Raw genomic sequence first — 12,678 nt, forward strand, 5'->3', positions numbered from 1 at the left:
TTTCCAGCCGCTACTTCTGGGGTGCAAGTTTTTTGTCCCACCGAGAGGTGGACTTTCAAGATGATCATGACGTTCAGCCTGGAGAAAGCGATCATAGAGGAGGGGCCTGCCACAAATACACCAATATATCTGAGTCAACTTCCAAAGTAACCACAATGCTAATTTGTAACAACGAATGTATTACTGCAAACAGTTCAATAATATGTGGTAATATGAAGGGAAACGCTCAGGCAAACTCATAATTACAAAAGGGAAAGCTGCTTGAGCCCTAGAGGAAACCTGCATAAGTAAGTCATGATGCTATTTAAAAAAAATGCCCACTCCCTTGACCTTTGGTTATTTGAAACCATTCTTTACTATTAATACATGCATCCAAGAATAAACCATTTGTCAAGGAAGAGGAAGTAGTGTAGGCTAACCGTATAGGGACGTCAAAATAAATGGGATTTAATGTGCATACCCTCTAGCCTAATGGGTTATTAGATAGTTGCTTCAATGCTATTGTAATGGCTGTTTTTAGCAGGCCAATGCAGCTGTATGAAAAACTGGTCATGATTGAGAGATACTGTGAACTCATCTGTGAACTATTGAACGTTTGTACATAAACACTCATAACAAATGGAAAACCTGAGACATTGTAAAGCAAGATAGGCCCTACTTTGTTTTGCACAAGGCCTCTTGCACTTCTCTATGCAGTTATTAAAAAATGACCATGGTTGGTCATTTCATTTGGTTGGTCTGAGTAATTTGTTGCATTTCTACATTCTACATCTGCATTGCCTATTTGTTGAGCAAGACACTACACTTGACCATAGAAAATTGCTGCAAGAGTTCCAACTTTCCCCTAGAATTTATAGCTGGCGGAGAATGCATAATCAAATTGGTCTTGGTTGTATACAAACTGAACAGTAGCCACATGCAGTTAAATGAGTCATGTGTGTTTACTTCACTTCTGAGGGTTTTTCATGATCAAAAGCTGGGTCTGGTACAATAATCTCCAGTTGGTGAAAGAAGCCTTGTGGAGAAACTCTGACGGAGACTAATGGATATAATGATTGGGAATGAAACGCTTGTTGTAAAACCTTTGTACAAGTGAAGGCTAAGTAAATCACTCATCTCTAAGTATGGACCTACAGACTGTACTTATTACTCTGATAACTCAGAGTATGATGTGGTATTCCTAAATCCATCATGTGAGGAGAACAGGGATTTAGAGGAATGGCAACAAGAAAATGGTAACATGTGGATGTGATCTGCAACCACATTAATAATAGTACTGTAAGTTTAAGAGGACATGGCTATTGCAAATGTCTCACTCCTTCTGTTGTATGAAGCTATTGTCCATGTTAAGTGGGACTACAGATGCAAATTATCCCAAGGCTATCTCTGGTGCAATGCATCAAATGGTTACATTTATGTTTTAATTGCACACTGTCCCTTACACATAAATTGAAATTGAAGCACCATACTGGGAATTGAGGTGGATGTTCTTTTAATTAACCTTCAAATTAAATAAGAGCAGTTGGTGAGTCAACATGGTCAACATGCACACGGGTTTGGGCCGGAATGTTGTTGTTTAAGGGGGTCAGAGGGGAAAGGTGGGAAGTGATAGTGTTGAGTGTGACTCTTAGGGTCAGGTGCCCATTGGTCATGCCTCAGTCTTTAAAAAGCATTACTGACACTGATGAATTCTAAATCAGTCAAAACAAGCAAACACGTTCATAGCTAGTAATATATTTTCTAACGATATGATTTGTGTTCTTTAGTTTCTTATGAAGGTTTATAGCAGTTAGTGAACACATTAGTTTTAGTCATAAATATGTACCGTATAGTTCCTTATCAAAGTGTTTTTATATTTTCCCATTTACTTTTACAGAGGCTGTAGGGGTAGTTTCATAGCCAGGAGTTGAACTTTCCAAAGACTAAGGACAGTGTTTCATAACTGGATATTTCTGTAGAAAAGGAAACTGTTTACATTCAACGGCCAATTTTTCATTACAATGAAGAACAACACAATTCAAGAAACGACACAGCCTATTGTCTCTCTATATTCTCTGCAGATACCAAGTTCACCTTGTGGAAATGTGTTCGTTAACCAGTGCCTAGATATCTGTCATCTGGGAAGCTGCTGTGCAGAAGGCCCTCTGCTCTCCCTCTGTACAGGTCATTCTCCCACCGGAGGAACGGGCACTTCGTTGTTATTCTGAGCACCTCTCGCTCATGGACACACCCAGACCAGCAAATGGATTTGCTGAGTATTTACAGAAGCATGTTTTAATGAAAACATAATCCAGTAGAATCCATTCTTACAAACATAAGCACTCCCAGTGGAGGGGCAGCACCACACATGGAAGACAAAACATTGGGAATTGGCTTACAGAGACAAGCTTAGTTAAATATATCAGGGTTGCATGGACTTTATACGGTTGGAAACAGTATTTCTTTGGTTGGACCATATTATCTCTGCACAACATGTTATGCTCTAACATCATATCTTTGTAAACAAATATACTGTATATTTTGTATTTATCATATCTAACCTGTTTTGAATGTCCAAAAACATCCAGTTATTTTAAACAGTGGCTACAGGACCATATGCTGCCATTACAATTTTCCCAGTGCCTTGCATTACAACACATGATTGAAAGTGATTACTAAACACATTGCAGGTTTCCCTCTGCTGCAGATGAGCTAATCAAACAAATATTATTTTTGCAGACATCTGGTAAAATGCATATTTGGTTGCTTTAGCAGCATTATTTTTCATTCATTATTTTTCCCAGCAGCTGCAAATGAGCATTGTTTTGCCAGGTTTTGATTAAGTAATTTGTTTCCATACTTTTCCAGTATACCTTACATTACTCACCTGTGGTTGATGCCAGACATATTTTTTTTTTACACCAATAACATGGGTGATATGAGGCAGTCCAGTGGTTTGATAGAGGGATAGGATTCTGAGAATATTTATTTCAAATTTCAACCCAGAAATCCTTCATTCTTAATTTACAGCTTGTTATTTCACTGTTCCATCACAAATGTAACACATGTGGTTTGTCCCTACACGGGTAGCCTATTTCAAGTCTGGACCTCGGGAGTGGACATCGAGGACTGCACTGCAAGAACATTGTGGCTATGTCTAAGGAATATTTATGGTTCCTTTGAAAGTCTATCAAAGGAAAGGCAGGCAGAATGCTGCGGTCTAAACCTACTTCCAGGGTGCCGTTCTCAGTAGAGGCTCTGACCTCTGTCTTAAACACTGCCGGTTGATGAGCCAGGGGAGGAGCAGGTTGCATGTTACCCACTGTGGAGGGAGATGGACCCAGCTATTAAATTACCTCCACAACATCAGCATCGCACAAGTTCCCAAAGTCCAGGTTCAGTCTGCATACTACTATAATGTGATTTGTTCTAAAAGTTAATACTATAGGTATTGAGGCATTCTAGGCTAATACATGGTAACACAGATGGCATAAATTTAGAGTTTGAAACTGGTAAAAACTCAACCATTTAAATTCCTTTATTGCCATATTGTTAAGCCTTCTGTTTAATGGTTATATACAAATGATTTAATAACACTGTGCTTGTTCGTTTTCATATAACATAATGACTCTAATTTGTTTGCCTGAAACCACATGTCAAAGATTCCACTCTTTTCCAGATGTCCAAATGATAACAGATGGTCAGAATAAGTGCTAGAACACTATAGGAAATTCATTCTGCAATTTAGTCAACTTAAGACAGAGGATCATGTATCTGAAGCTCTTTGAATGTGTATTGGTCATGGTTCAATTGTAAGTGTTTTAGCATCAGCAAGTTTACAGTGACATCTGTAGCATGCACTGGTCCCACTGTGCTTCCAAAGTCATTGATTTGCTCAAAGAAATCATTAATTTGACTATATTTACTGCATTATTTTAGCAATTTCAGTAGAATAGCAAGACAAATGTCATTTTGCAACAGGGCTGTCAGAAACAGCTCATGACTAAAGAGCTTGTTTAGTGAAAGAAATGGTGGTGCTGAAGTGGTGCCACGCTGTGCTATCTCCACCACACCTCTTCTTAAAGGGGCACTATTTCCTTTAGTGGGGCCAGGAAGTGGAAAACAGGAGCTCTGATGTCTGATCTGGATGTCTGTCTCTTTGTGGACTGAGTAAAAGGCTCCACATGTAAAACACACCATAAATATATTAACCAGTGTGGTGTGTGGGTGCAAATCACCACATGCTAGGTGGCAGGGTACATGGCTGTAAAATGGCAAAACTAGAGTGAAGAACATAGTAAAAAAAAGCAAGACTTTTTGAATACTTACATGGGATCAAAACCACCAGTCATTTGTCTGTTGGTTGAATAGGAGTACACTTTTATTTCCACCAAAAACACATATAACATGACCTCACTGTGCAGCAATTTATACATTTTGCCATGTCATTTCCTGTTATTGTAGTGTATGGCAGGTAGATGTGAAAATGAAAACAACTCTTGATTTGTGACACTTCAAAGATGAGATGAATATCCCAGCCAACAGTGCCAAAATAATGTTTAGTTACTGAATGGAGTTGGTCATTTTGGTTACCAAAGAGGGTACAAACTTCTGTCCTGTTTCAAGAGCGAGAAGAACAGATACATTTCCTCAGATTGTGGAATTTGGCATGTGTTATCAATACAGGATGATTTTTGCAATCACTCTGCAACCACAAGTCTTGGGGTGTAGTGCGAGACAAAAGGATGAGGTCTTATGTAAATGTATCAGCATTCTCCCTCTGCTCCAGGGCACGCCAGAATCACATCACTACACAAAATATATATGTTAGCGCCAATGGACTTTTTATGCTTTACAGACTAGCCAGTTGGCAATCATGCAGATGAGTTTAGTGCTCAAACAAATTAAGCTTTGTGCACAGATTACTTTACCAGCTGAAATTAAACCCCTTTAGTGTTATTTTACCTCATTGGAAGGATCTTCCAATAAGCCTACGAGCCCTTTTGTGAAGCCTCATACCCTTGACCATAGTGATTCTAGTGTGAATTAAAACACATCTTACTCGTTGCTTACTCATAACTGTAATGCTTTGTCAGCTGAAATTAGATGTGCTGGTTAGGCTATTCATGTCTCGTTTGTACAGTTTTTTAAGTGAATTAATGCAGTTGCTTACTTTGTTCCAGCTCTGTCATAAGACAGCCAGAGAGGAGGAATAAAATAAGACATGCTATCTTGAGTCTTAATAACTTAGAAGGTTAAAGATTTCTGTAGTATCCTATAGGATCTTTAATACAATACCACTGACATACACACATGAAACAGAAGATGCCTGACAAATAAAAATGTATTATATACTTCATGAAAACAGAAACAAAGACCTTCTTTTAATACTTTAATTCTTTTTAAATTTGTTTTTATATCATCCAAGTGGAATGTTTCAAACCTGTGGACCACAGCTGTGACTGCTTCATGAGCTGCTGGGAAACAAACACTGTTATTTCTGCTAAGCAGATGTGCAAGTCAGGCTCTCAATAAGAGCTCATATGGTACTGAGCAGTAAAGCTATACCTGACAGTACGAAACACTTCAAGAATGGGAAAGGCCTTCTTCTGTCCAGCTCTCCCTTGACGGCTCTGGAACGAGGCGTCTGACTGCATTTGACATGATCCAGTCAGAGCGTTGAATAGACACTATTATGGGTGTGATGCCGTTTTATGGCCCTAAGGAAATGAAGTCTTCTATTCCGGGCAGGCCAAGAGTCTGAGATGTACAGTATGGTTGGGCGCTAGAGTGGCGCACAGCTGACAGTGTGTTTTCATTAGCAGCGTTCATGAGTGTTGTGAATGTGAAGCAAGTCAAACATCCCGTTGCTGTCAACCTCATCCCGAGCATGCTGCCAACAATTGTTGGATGGCCTAGTTTTGTCAAGAGCCACTCCTATTGAGGCAGTGCACCAGTTCAGCTGAAGTTGATGGCGAGGACTGGAGAAGAATGAATGTCTGTAATTAAGACGTATGTCAGCACACACCAAGCTTGAGTCAGCACTCCTGTGGATCTGACTACTTGCGTCGAATGTGTGATAGTTGTGCTTTGATCTACTGTGTTGATACAGTGCTGAAAGTTGTTTGTGTTTCAAGTGGTTCTTTGATATATCTCCTGTTAAGAATTGTGCTTGAGAGCCCAACTTATCATAGAAGTCATTTTACTCCTCTTGAGTGGGCTTGTCTGCAGGCTTTACTGATAGTATGATGAAGGGAGTTTAAAGAGTATAAAGCTTTCACTGTTATAGCACAATGCATGCAGTATGTGTGCTAGGACTTGCTGGTTTTTTTTTTTTAACCCAGTGCCTTTGTTCTGGTTGGTGGTCATGCATTCATATATTTTTAACACTTCTATGATGATATGAATGTTAGAGAGTTCTCTGTACATTTTTTTAGATAGAATAATGTTCTTTTAGGTTATTGAAAGCACTGATGGCATCCACATCCTCTCATATTCTATTAAAAGTCATACCCATAACTCGGTTCCCAAACCACACAATGAATCAGAAAAGCAAAATAAAGCCATCACTGGAGGGAGAGAAAATAAGACAAAATTGAACAGAAAACCAACAACGCATTGGTAAATATTTATGCTCCATTTCTCTGGCAGAATATCCCCACAGAGGTTACCACATGGTGGGGCTCCATTCGGTCCTCCCAGGCCCATGCTGTAGGCCTTGGGACATAATCCTATCAGGCCCAAATACTTGGATGGCCTCTCTGGCACAATCAAACACAGACGGCCCACTTGTCCCTCCATGACACACATGGATAAGCATGCAACGATGCACAACTCATACATTACACTAATTATTAATACTCAAGAGCTTGACTGGGAGTTGAGAAAAATGACTGATGTAGTGACTCACTGTCCAAATGGGAGAGTCAGAATGCTGGGATATTACGTGGAATCCTTCTCTCTCCAAAGCACTGTATGCACGTCCAGAATGTGTCCCAACTCATTTGATTTGAAATCTGTGGAATCGTTTACGAGATTGAGGGCAAGGACGATTTCTCCGTTTCACGCCTCACAGACGCATGCTGAGTGGCAGCTCGTGATGGACGTGTTTTGAGGCGCTTTGCCCTGCTGTTGGCAGCAGAGTTTGTGTAAAATGAACTCATGGCATCTGTCTAGGCAGGAATTGAACCTAGTAAACTTAATGAAGACCAAATGAAGACCACCTGGGCCAAAGTGGTCAATACATGCCTCTCATTCCAACTCTGAGACTCGAGAGGTACAGACCGGAACTCCATTAATTACAGCTGACACCAAGAAAGCAAACAGCTTCAGGTCAGGACGGTTCTGCAGAATTCCTATGGAAGATAGGCAGCTGTAATGGAGTCTTTGCAGTAAAAGGGTGTTAAGCTGGATCATTCCTCTCAGTGCTTGAACACTTGAAAAAATGTCTGTGCAGTAAAACGGCATGACTTTAGTAGTTCTGGTAATTGTGGTAATTATCATATTTGTAGAGTTTGGTGCCTGTCTGTATTTTGAAGGATTCGGGTTTCTTTGACTGTGGATAATTGGAGTGTAAACTCAGTTGGAAACATGTCAAATGTTCACCCTTTATTTTGTCATGTGTTAGGTTGTCAAGTGGTCTGCCCTCTGTAAGGTCTACACTAAAGGAAATATCAGTGGACAAACGGGTTCCTTAGAAAGTATGCTAGTTGAAGCTGAGATATTATTCAGCCTCTAAGCATCAAAGTAGACTAGCCTACTCCATTACTCATTTGAAACTTATGATATGTACAAAAAGACTTTGTCTAAGTTATATAAAAGTAGTGTGTTACGTAATGGCAATGTGGCAATTCAAAATGGGATTTAATTTAGGCATAAACTGACCTGATTAACTGTGTCTTTTCTTGAAGAACCTATGGAGGGTGTGGTGGAAGAAAATGGTCTTGGCCAAAGTCAGTGCTTATGTATACTGAAGGAGGTGACTGTTGAAAGTCATCATAAAAAAGAAAACCATTCAGCTTAGAAACAGTTTAAGCAATGTCTGGCTCTGATTAAACTGCTGTAGCTCACTGGGAAGTTAATGACGAGTAGAAGAGGCTTGGGGTATGGCATTTGCCAAGTCCAAATGTTTGTCCAGTACGGTGGGGATGAGACTCTGTTAATGCTATAAGGCCTGTCAACACTAAAGTCTGTAAGAATATTCACACTAATAATAGGATGACATAAAGAACAATGTGCATGGTGGATGAAATGACTTCCTGCCATTCTATTTTATCTACAAATTCATGAACACATGGGGTGATATGTGTGTATGTTTTCTTTAAAACTATGTCTTTGGGGGGCAGCCGTGGCCTACTGGTTAGCGCTTCTGTAGGGTTGCCGGTTCGAACCCCGACCAGTAGGCACGGCTGAAGTGCCCTTGAGCAAGGCACCTAACCTCCCCGAGCGCCACTGTTGCAGGCAGCTCACTGCGCCGGGATTAGTGTGTGCATATATTATATGATTATCATGGTTCCATGTGATCATGTAAACTAATGCATTCAAAGGGAAGTGATGATGATGCCATTACGCTGGGATAGAAGATGGGGGTGAGATGTCCCCCTCTAAGTATTTTATGATTCCAGCAGAGTGCTGTGCAACATGAATATTTGATGATATCTATATCATTAATATAACTATTGCTGACTTTTTACTCCCCCCCCCCCCACACACACACAGAGTATGTCATCAAGTTAAATGTTTCAGAAAGTATTTTTAGATGGTGAATTTTGATATTACAAATATTCTAGACTGCATGAGTATCTAGTAGCAATTTCATGGAGTGGGGCTGCACATGGAAATTATATTTTGGGCCTACAGCCAGTAACTACTGGCCTTTTTAAATAATCATAGAGAGTTGAAATCTGCGCGATAGTTTCATTTCCATCCTGATTAGCTTTCCTCTACGGATTGTCTCGGGAGAACTGCCATGGCAAGATGGATCTGAAGTCCCAGCCTTGGACCAAGCCTCACAGCCATCACATCAGATACACAACGCATTCCTTTCTCTGAGTTTGGTCTGTTTCAGGGACCGTAGTATCACTATCCTAGCCCTGGCGGACACAGCGTCCACTCTCTCCAAGCTCCCCATCGAACTGCAGCAGATCAGCAGGATAGTGCAGTATAGGTGCTATTATTTTCTTTTCTCTAAATTATGTGATTTTGGGATGGGCAGAATCTAACATAGTGTGCAGACATATCAAGAAGAAAATACTTAACAACCTACTCAGTGAGAAACAGATGTTATCACATATCATAGGCCATGTTGCATGACAAACGGTCCCATATCAGTGTTTCTGTTCCATAGCGACCATGCAGGCTGAGTCACCTGGCATTACACCAGCAGTCTAATCCATTCTCCAAAATCAGACCCAGACTATTACTGCGGAGTCTCACCGAGGGCAGGTGCCTTCTTGGGGGTTTGTGTGGGATACTTCTGACAGGAAATAGACCTGAATCACTGCAGAATGAGACAATGTCTGCTTGCTCAATCAGATTGTTCTCACTTCAATGACATGAATATTTCCAGGCCCTGCCCTCCTCACAAAGCGGAGGCTGAGGTGGATCCAGTCCAAGACTTTGGTTGGAAGATATTGTATTCTTGACTTTGAGGAACCGTTCCCATGCAGTGGTTTACAATGTTTAAGAGGGAAGACATCTGCCATAAATAAAAGGACCTGTACCTGATAATAGCATGGTTGATTCTAAAAACAGATTTTTTATACATATGCAAGACCACAATGTAAAAGCCTTTTACACTGTAATCCTCTTATGCATTAGATCCCATGCAGTCACAGGCTCACAGTATGGGTTTAGCATAATGAATTTGGTTTGTCTATGTCAATCCGTACATCATTATTAGTTTGGAGCAAACAGGCTGTTTGGTTAGTGTCCATTGGTCCATTGTTATTGCTATCACCAAAGCCAATAGGAAGACTATGGGGCCAAGAAGCAGAGATGGGGCACTGAAGCAAAGTCTTGAGCAATTTACTGTAATCACAAACAGGTGTCCTCTGAGGGTTTTAATGTGCTCATTTGAGTTGATGGAAGCATGCCTGCTTTGTTGACATATGTATCCATTTAATTGTGGCAACTTTTAAATGTGGAAAACAGACAAACATGTTAAATGAAAAAGACAAAGCAAAGGAAACACGACACAGACGATCAAAGAAAATAAACACCCATCACAAAATATCCATCAAAATAATATTAAATCATTATGTGACAGGATCACCATATTTAACAGGGCCCATGTGTCCAGTGTTACAGATCGACATGTCACATTAGAGCAATATTATGGCCAACTAGTTCTATCCTTCATCCATGAGCATGCAGTCATCCGTGTTTAGCAGTACGGGCATGGCAGTGCTTCCACACATCTGTCAAGGTATAATGCAACATATATTTTTTAATATTTACATTACATTTTTTAAAAGCCAAAGACTTTACAAATGTCAGACATGCTGCCAAAGGTTTTCTAAATCAGAATAAGCAGTCCTTGACATAATCTAACCACACACATTGCTACTGTAATTCTTTCATCATCTGAAATCATTTTTGTCTCTCTACAGGTATAGCTATCTGTTAGTGTTTACTTTACAAATCAGCCCTTAACTTAAAATAAACATTGTAGAGTTGAAATTCTGACATTAATTGATGCAACTTTGTTTAAGTTACAGTACTGTCAGTTCAAAGGTTTGGAAAAGAGAGATCTAACTAAACATATAGTATCAATTGTGTTCTGAAACTTTCCACTGGCCTATCCAACATACTTCCATACATTTGTCCGTACTAAATGATGACATCAATATCATCCCTTCTGTTAAAATACAAAGCAGTCAATCCAAGGTGACACTACCTGTCACCTACCTCCTTGTATCAAATCATAAGCAACCATAAACATAAAAAGGTAAGCACATTCTTTACAACATTAAAGTACCATAATCTACCAATAACATTTCACTTTTTCAAAAATTTGGTATGAATATAATAATTTAATGAAAGTAATAAATGTGCAAAACATGCATGGTATCTCACCCTATAACATGTTTAATCTAAATAGTATACCAACATATTCAGCCAGAATACGATAGCTGGAATCATGAATGTACTGTAGTGCTGTGCTGTTCTCCAGTACACTATGAGCTGTATAGTTGCACATGATGCCATATTTAAGGCACTGAAAAAGACTAAACAGAATAGCAAAATAGACTTTTTGAGAAGGTTCAAACTGCTGTGAGATATTTGATGCTGACAGGCATGGTATGGTATGCAAACACAGTCATCCCAGGACATGAAAACTCATGTTGAAGGCAATGGCTGTTTCTAAATATGCATGACTGGCCATACAGCCATGATGACTTATTTTATGTAGCTGTTCATCTTATTCTTTAATGTATATGTCACTCCATCTTTCACAGCATATGCTGGTCTTATAGAATACGACAACATTACAGCTATGCATACATTTACATATGTTTTGTATGTTCAAGGTCAACAGCTGTTAAAGAAGTGTTTGACTCAGCTAAAGGGAAAAGTGCATTTTGTAATGTCAAGTTTAAAATATGCCAAGTGCTGAAATAAGCTTTTTACCAACTGTTTGTCAGAATCTGGACAGGACCTGTGCTGTGTGCTGCTTACATAACCTGCTGGCTATAAATAATTGTGGAGGAAAGGGAGGGAATAAAAGCACATGAAAAAAGACTTGCGATGCAGGTTAGTTAATGCACTTTGCTGAGCGGAGGTAAATTAGGCCCAAGCTACAGTAAACACCCAAACAGACACACTGTGCACAGCAGTGTGGGTATACATGTGCACTCACAATGAAATTTGGGTCAGAGAACAGACCACCAAACACAAATTACTCACACAGTGAAACTATTCCAAACAGAGGAGGTCTGACTAACAATAAACATGTGAGCAATTTCAACACCTTTTGCCATTTTCAACCCAGAGCTCATTTTCACGTTCAAGAGAATAATTGGATTATTACAATAGTTATTGGCCAAATGATTTAATTTAGCCAAGGCATCATATATTCAGAGAGAAATAGGAACATGAAACCAGAGGTTCACAGCATTCCAGTTAACATGCTTCAAAAACACTACATGTATTTCCACAATCTGCTACTCATTACAATAACATATGCATGGCTGGGCCATTAACAGATATTAAATTTAAATCACCACCCACACACACACACACACACCCACACAGTAATGTCCCATGTAGTAGCCGCTCTGTACAAACCGCATGACAGTGTATGCAAATACACATTTTTTAAAAAGTGTATTGACTTCACTTGTGTATTAACCACAGCGCCCAATAGCCCAATAAATCAGAATCTGATCAGTGCTTTAATCAGAGAGAAGAATGAAGTAAAGACATGCATTCCCATGTATAGCCCTCCCCTGTGTATTAACCTCATAGCCCAAGAAATTTTGCAAAATCAATGTATATAGTTCAGTTTATAGGCGGGGAATTATGGTGCTCACAAACTTCTGAATAAAACACACAGAGGTCCTTGTGTTGAGTTCTAATTTCATGAGTCTCACATTCACACACTATTAATATGTAATGTATCCACATATCCACATACAGGTGGAAATAATGGCAGACAGCCATACTGCTACATGTATACCGTCATCCTGACTATATTCA

Source organism: Alosa pseudoharengus, unplaced genomic scaffold (genome assembly GCF_046254945.1).
Source record: "Alosa pseudoharengus isolate Yale_2024_CS ecotype anadromous, Long Island Sound unplaced genomic scaffold, YU_APseudo_1.1 YU_APseudo_1.1_scf_3, whole genome shotgun sequence".
NCBI classification, from domain to species: Eukaryota; Metazoa; Chordata; class Actinopteri; order Clupeiformes; family Clupeidae; genus Alosa; species Alosa pseudoharengus.